This window comes from Penaeus monodon, chromosome 12 (assembly GCF_015228065.2).
Source record: "Penaeus monodon isolate SGIC_2016 chromosome 12, NSTDA_Pmon_1, whole genome shotgun sequence".
NCBI lineage: Eukaryota > Metazoa > Arthropoda > Malacostraca > Decapoda > Penaeidae > Penaeus > Penaeus monodon.
Genome location: NC_051397.1, coordinates 35,148,422 through 35,155,921, shown reverse-complemented (window position 1 = coordinate 35,155,921; position 7,500 = coordinate 35,148,422). Strand labels below are relative to the sequence as shown.

The following is a 7,500-nucleotide window of genomic DNA, read 5'->3' as shown; positions in this document are numbered from 1 at the left end:
TATCTATATATATATATATATATATATATATATATATATATATATATATATATATATATATATATACATACACACACACATACATGCACGCAGACACACACACACATATACACACACACACACAAACACAAACACATGCACACAGACACACACACATATACACACATACAGACACGCACTCTCTCTCTCTCTCTCTCTCTCTCTCTCTCTCTCTCTCTCTCTCTTTTCTATCTTTCTGCCCCCTCCCACCCACCTCCCTTCATCATAAAACTGCTTTATCATTCTATAATACCCACACACGCACATTTACCCGGACACACCCTCTGAACACGCACCCACGCACGCACGCACGCACTCACGCAAGGCACGCACACACGGGAGACTCACCTGAATGCGTACTACGAGCGGTTACGTCCCTGAAACCAACCGCGGTGGCAAAGCTGTCAACATTGCAACCGAGTCTTAACAATGCATAACTCCAGGGTCTGTAAGTACATCCTGGGGGACTTCGAGCGAGTCGTGTGGGGAAGTTTTGCTTTACTTTCGACTTTATTTTGCTTGGCTTGGCTTTGATCTGGTTTGATTTGCGTTGATTTTATTGATTTGTGCTTTGGTTGGCTTGACTTGGCTTGATTTAGCTTGACTTGACTTGACTTGACTTGATTTGACTTGACCTGACTTGGGTTAGGTTGACTTGACTTTGCTTGATTTTATTTTGCTTTACATGACTAAGTATATATTGCTTTATCATGGCTTGAGTTGAACTGTCTTTTCTTTTCCTTACTTGAGTTGACTTTACTTTCCATTCCTCTCTTTTCATTTGTCTCACTTTGCTTTACCTGACTTGACCTGACTTGGCCTGACTTGACAACGTAGCCAGGTCGTGGAACCGTCTCTGAGCCGTTAAAGATTTGCCATTTATCGACCTAATTTGTCTCCTTTTATACTTATTCACATTCTCTTCTCCTTGTCTCCTTTATCCTAGTTCTCTCTTTCTTCTCTTCCGTTGCTTCGCCGACGTTTGGCTTTGAGTTATTTCGTTCCAATTTAGTCGCTTGTAAACTGGTTCGCTTCTTAGAAATATCGCTGGAAGTTTCCAAATATTATATGCTTTCATTTTATCTATTTATATATCTAAAGTAGAAAAAAGGAAAAAAAATATAAATATGTACACACACACACACACACACACACACACACACACACACAACACACACACACACACACACACACACACATATATATATATATATATATATATATATATATATATATATATATATATATATATACACATGCACTTGACCATCTAATTTTAATGTGTAATGAACCGTATACAATTACACGCAAACACACACAGAGAAACAAACAGATATACACACGCGCTCAAATAATCACACACACACACACACACACACACACACACACACACACACACAGCACACACACAACCCCACACACCCCATACACACAAACAACCCCCCCCCCCCCAAAAAAAACGGAGACCAAGAGGAAACAAACGAACAAAAACAATTGCAATTACACAAAAGAAAAAAAATGTTCTGCCTACAACGGAAACTTACTTCGGAATTCCATGTACGCGTCAATTACAGGGCACGGGGAACCAGTACAACAAAGGAACACAGGAAGGGGGGTTTGTCTGTCTGTCTGTCTGTCTGTCTGTCTGTTTGCTTTTCTCTCTCTCCCTCTCTGTTTGTCTTTTTTGTCTGTCTCAGTCTCTCTTCCATTGTCACTTTCTTTCTTTTTATCAGGTTCTTTCATACTCTGTCTGTCTGTCTGTTTGTCTGTCTGTCTCTTTTGTGCTTTCTCTTTCTCTGTCCATCCCTCTCCCTGCCTTACTTCTCCTGCTCTGCTTTCTCCCTCCCGCTCCTCTCTCCCCTCTCCCCCCTTTCTTCCTTCTCCCCCTCCCTTTCTCCCTCCTTTTCTCTCTCCCTTTCACACTCCCTCTCCTCTCTCCTCTCTCCCCCGTCTCCCCTCCCTTTCTCCCTCCCTCTCTCCCCCTCCCCTCTCCCTCCCCACCTCTCTCTTTCTCCCTTGTCTCGATCCCTCCTTGTGAATATTACATACCTTAATGAGAGCTCTCCCCCCCTCCCCGTCCCACCTTTGCGGCGTGTGTGGTACAGAAGCCGTCAACATTACTAACCACTCTACACGTAAGCCATTATAAACGAAAGAATGGTGATGACGAAAGCGTGGCTCTTTTTAATGGTGATGGCAGTTGTAGCAAGAAGGGCCTGTAAATGCGATTGAATGCTAAGGACGGTTGAGTGAGGCTGCAATGGTGATCGCTGTGTGATGTGGGATGATGCGATTTTGATAAAACTGATGGTAATAGAGTTTTTCGTAGTAACGCTATAGGGTGACTACAATAAATGATAAATGAATGGTAACGGTATGGACAGCCACAGCAAAACAACAGTTCTGCTTCTATTACTACTGCTACTCTTACTGTTACTACTATGACAACTACCGTTGTTACTACTACTACTACCTCTCTCACTATTACTATTACTACTGCTACTGTTACTCTTAATATTACTACTATTACAATTACTGCTGTTACTACTACTACTGCCTGTCTCACTTTTACTACTACTACTCCTACTCCTCCTTACAACAACAATACAACAACATCATCAACACCAAGAACAACAACAACAACAACATCAACAACAAAATATCCCTCCAACATGCCACGGGAAACCCAACCATAAGAACACACACAACCAATAAAAAAAACTAAATAATATCGGCAAAAAGATGAGAGAGAGACAGAAAAAAGAGAAAAGAGAGACAACGAGAGACATGATAAAATGCGCAGCTCGCAGGAATTCCACAGTCATTTGTTTTCATAATTAAATAAGTGACCATAGCGCACGCGGCCCCCGATCTACCTGCGGGGAAAGCCTTGAAAGCGAAACAGCAAGTTCCTCGGGGTAAATGTATGCGGAATTCGATAGAAAAGAAGTATTAGTTTGGTTGGAAAAAATATGAGGAGACAAGTACATACATATACACACACGCATACTCACTTTACGCATACGAATAGGGTCCACACACACTCACACTCACACACCAGCAAACACACACACAGAAACACCAGACCACACACAACAACACAACACACGACCACACACACCCCACACACATACACACACACACAAACACACACACAACACACACACACACACACACACACACACACACACACACACACACACACAATCAATCAATAAAGACAAATTACGAAGAAAACTTGGTAAGGAAGTAGATAAATAGATAGATAGACAGATGAATCAATATGTAAAGAGAGAGAGAGAGAGAGAGAGAGAGAGAGAGAGAGAGAGAGAGAGAGAGAGAGAGAGAGAGAGAGAGAGAGAGAGAGAGAGAGAGAGAATCATACATCACCACTAAACGATTAAAACTGCACGGCGGAAACGAAATAAAAGCGAGAGAATGTAAATATGAATGAGGAATTGGAAAACACAGTCGAGTGAAAATAAAATTCAGTGCTGTAGGAACGAGAGAGATGCGAGGAAGAGGAAATCCAACTTACTTTTTATTTAGATCAAGGGAGAGAGAAAGATAGGGAAGGAAGGTGGCAAAGAGAGGAAGAGAGAGAGAGAGAGAGAGAGAGAGAGAGAGAGAGAGAGAGAGAGAGAGAGAGAGAGAGAGAGAGAGAGAGAGAGAGAGAGAGAGAGAGAGAGAGAGAGAGAGAGAGAGAGACAAACAGACATACAGACAGCCAGTCAAGCAGACAGACAGACAGACAGAGAGATCTCCACATGTTATTCACTTATTGAAATATACATAACTATCGATCTTTAGACACAAACATATCTATTTATCATTCATCTTCCTATCTTGTTTCCTTATATATGTATTTATTTGTTCACATTTTAGCCTGTCATCACATCACACATATTAAAATATACGTTTATATGAACAAGATTCCAAATCTGGCTCGTAATAGAGAGGGAAAGTCTTAAATATTGAAGCTACTGTATTTGTTATTTACAATTCTCTTTCCCAGTCCTTGGCCGAGACATGAAGAAACAGCATTTTGTGTCTACTTGCAAAATGCTTCAGTATGCAGGCTCTTCTCAGCTATATTCTATATCTGGTTGTAAAATGCCTGAACACAGAGTGCCATGTAAACATTTTGTATCTATCTGTAAAACGTTTCAAATCGTAAGCTTTTATAAAGAACATTGTGTATCTGTTTGTAAACATTTCAACGCCGAGACTTTGGTTAACAATATTCTTTACCTACTTGTAAACATTTCAACGCACAGGTTCTTGTAAACCTTTATTTCTACTTGTAAACAACACAAAAGCTTATGTAAACAACACTGTAAACATCTCAACGCAGGGGCTCTTGTAAACAACACCCTGTATCTCTTTGTAAAACACAACGAGCTATCACTGACACCCCTCAAAAAAGAAAAAGAAAAGAAAAAAAAAGGTGCTCTCTCAAAGCCATTTTGCAGAATCCGTTGCGCTTCCATCGACCAAGTGATAAGGGAAGAGAGAGAGAGATATCATAAGTCACGACAAGAAGATGACAGAACCTTTCGTCATGCTGTCCGAATAAACAAGAGCTGCGAGAGAGGATCCTACCTTGTTTACATAGTGACGAATGCTTTTCTTTGTACACTCGCCAAGGATCCCGCTTTAAATGCACTGTCGACACGGTTCAGGGAGGCTTCTGAGATATGTGTGAATTGGGGACATTATTTCTATATACGTATGGACACTCACATTATCATCATCAAACGAAAAGTTCGAGATAAACCGCCTGAGCCAGTCTATCATGATTAAAAGATGGTAATGATAATAAAGAGAAGAATTAGGTTAATAATGTTAATGGTAATAATAATCCCGATGATGATGATGATGATGATGATGATGATGATGATGATGATGATGATGATGATGATGATGATGATGATGATGATGATGATGATAATAATAATAAAATAATAATAAAAATAATAATATAATAATAATAATAAAATGATAAAATAATAATGATAATAATAATAATAATAATAATAATAATAATAATAATAATAATAATAATAATAAATAATAATATGATAATAATAATAATGATACTAATAATAATAATAATGATAGATAATGATGAAATAATAATGATAATAACAGTAACAACAACAAAACAACAACAACAATAATAATAAGAAGAACAACGATAACAACAGTATATAACCCCCTTAACACCAACATTAATGAAAACAACAACAACAGCAACAATGATAATAATGACAACAATAACTCGAAGTGTAAGTACGGGCCTCGTACTGTCAGTCAGGTTGTATGTTTGTTGTGTTTCTAAATTAACCCTTGCGTGTATGAATATAGAAACAGATAGATGAAAGAGGAGGAGGAGGAGGAGGAGGAAGAAGAAGAAGAAGAAGAAGAAGAAGAAGAAGAAGAAGAAGAAGAAGAAGAAGAATATATATATATATATATATATATATATATATATGTGTGTGTGTGTGTGTGTGTGTGTGTGTGTGTGTGTGTGTGTGTGTGTGTATGTGTGTGTGTGTGTGTGTGTGTGTATATGTGTGTGTGTGTGTGTGTGTGTGTGTTGCGTAAGTATATATGTGTGTTTACATATACATGTGTATAAATATATATGTATATAGATATATGTATGCATATATGTGCATATATACTAGAAACAATTTTATCTCCACATTTCACAGGGTTGCAAGTTGCTTCTCTTTGCAAGAGAATATAGCAACCGAGGCTTAAATAAACAATAAAACAAGGCCCCTTCAATAGCACCACATACCACAGAATACGATAAAAGAATTCAGAGAGAAAGGTATACTAATAAAACGAACAACAATTCGAGAATACGGTATATGTATCCACAATAGAAAACGGAATACACAGTGAGTAAATCCTCGACAGAAAACGGGATATACAGTAAGTAAATCCTCAATAGAAAACGGGATACACAATGAATAAATTGAGAGGGGATATTAAAAATAATATAATATTCCAACAATGCTTAAAGAAAACGAAATATAACACCAGCACACTGATTCGTCAGAAATAAGATCGTATAATAAAAAAAAATATATATGAAAACAACATCAAAGAAGAAAAACAATAATTGAATTGATATTAATGATAAAATATGCAAGACAATCCGTAGTTTCGGCTGAATTCCGAGAAAAGGATAAAATGATAATAATGAAAATATTTTTGATATTATAACTGCTAATGCTGATGGTAATAGTGACGATGATAACAATTATAATAATGACGATAATAACGATAATAAAAAAGATAATAATAATAACAACAATGATAATGCTAATAATGATGATAATGATGATGATAACAATTACATTAATAACGATAATAACGATAATAACGATAATAATAATGGTAATAAAAATAAGGACAATAATAATAATAATAATGATAATAATAATGATAATAATGATAATAATAACAATAATAATAATAAAAATAACAATAGTCATATTAATAATCATAACCATATTAATGATAAAACAAGACAAAAAAAAAAAAAAAAAAAAATAGAGAAAAAAGGAATTCCGTGTGAAAGCTAGCAGATAAAAAGAAAACAAGACATCGAATAAGAAAACGATGAGAGGAGAGAGAGAGAGAAGAGAGAGAGAGAGAGAGAGAGAGAGAGAGAGAGAGAGAGAGAGAGAGAGAGAGAGAGAAAGAGAGAGAAAGAGAGAGTAAGAGAGAGAGAGAGAGAGAGAGAGAGAGAGAGAGAGAGAGAGAGAGAGAGAGAGAGAGAGAGAGAGAGAGAGAGAGAGACGTATGTACGCGTGACGCGACGGTCACTTTCGTTCGGACGTCAGACATACAGACCTGCCGGCGCTCTGGCCAAGGAAAATAAGGCGCATTATATCTGTCCAGTAAGATTCTATCTGTTAAATTTAGAATCTTGATGGTTAATAGTGTGGAAATTGTGTATATCCTCTCTCGGGGGATGTGAAAGTATGCATATATAAGCGTAAAGGCACTCGTATATATACATTTTGGCTGTATTTTTGATAGCAATAGCAAGAGCTCACGAATAATGCTTTACTCTTACAATAATGGCTTCATTATTTATGAATTTAGATTGAGGAAATAGAGGCAAGGTAATATTTCTTTGGGAAACTATTTTTTTTTATGTCTGCCATCTTCGATATCTTGGGAAGTTGCATATTGCATTTATCCGGAGTGCACGCAGACGTCCAGACTTGTGCAATCAAGTGAATATTACCAAATATAATTCCCAACTTTTCCTTTGAATTTCGAAGGGAGGAAGGGAACAAGAAAGGGATACTGCAGAAAGGAGGGTCATTGAAGCAAAAATAAATATGGAAAGGAGGAGAAACGAGTAAGAATGATATGAATAAACTACACACACACGCACGCACACACACACACACACACACACACACACACACACAC

General features: G+C 37.4%; 1 protein-coding gene across 1 annotated transcript in view; it reads right to left on the bottom strand.

Moving 5' to 3' along the window:
* LOC119579402 (nephrin-like) overlaps window positions 1–7,500 on the bottom strand; it is a 59,132-nt gene that overhangs the window by 6,675 nt on the left and 44,957 nt on the right. The gene's annotated exons all lie outside the window — the stretch shown is intronic.